This window comes from Salvelinus sp. IW2-2015, unplaced genomic scaffold (assembly GCF_002910315.2).
Source record: "Salvelinus sp. IW2-2015 unplaced genomic scaffold, ASM291031v2 Un_scaffold1123, whole genome shotgun sequence".
NCBI lineage: Eukaryota > Metazoa > Chordata > Actinopteri > Salmoniformes > Salmonidae > Salvelinus > Salvelinus sp. IW2-2015.
In genome coordinates this window covers 73,677-74,491 of record NW_019942738.1, presented here as the reverse complement: position 1 = coordinate 74,491, position 815 = coordinate 73,677, and positions in this window count along the sequence as shown.

Sequence of the window (815 nt, the reverse complement as noted above, 5' to 3'; positions counted from 1 at the left end):
TAAATGCATGCTTAATCATGTGGACAAATATCCTGCCTCTATTGTATTGTGGTTTGGAGAAAATGGGGGTCGTATTAGCAGTAACTGCAAAAAGTTACTGTGAAACAGTAACTGAACTTACGGCCTTTTAGCTTGGTTTCAACCTGCCCTAGGCTGCAGTTACTGCGTTTTACCTTTGTATCATATCATTTTATTCTGATAGTGATGCAATCGAGCCTGTATGACACTGACTAACTAACAAGCTAGCGAGCATAGACTAACAATGCTACCTGCTCTCATAAGAGATCTGCAATTGATACTAACGTCAATCTATTAGCCATATAATGAATTATATTCTGAAACTTCGTCTGATGGTTTCTATGAATCAGTACACCATACACACGATGTCTAGCCAGTGACAGCCACCTAGCTAAAACTGACGCGCCCCTACCAAAACGTCAAAACCAACCTAGCTAGCATTAGCATGAAGCAATAGATTTGTGCTACATGTTCCCATAAGAGACAACCAGCAGTTTATACTAGCTTCAATCTATTATACCTAGAATGAATATAATCCTTATAGTTGTATTCTGACATTCCATGGGTTATTTGAATCCGTAACGTTACACCACACACACGATCTCTAGCCAGCTGGCGGTCAGTTGGCCGTGCACCCCATACTGAACTGTCAAAAGCCACGCACACTCGTTTTCCGGAGGAGCGCACACACAGCATTGCTAGGTCATTAATAATATATCTACTCACATGTTCAGGGTTTCTGGTTTTCATTTATATTCCAGTATTGCGTGACTGTCCTGGTCAGGAAAGTTAAAATC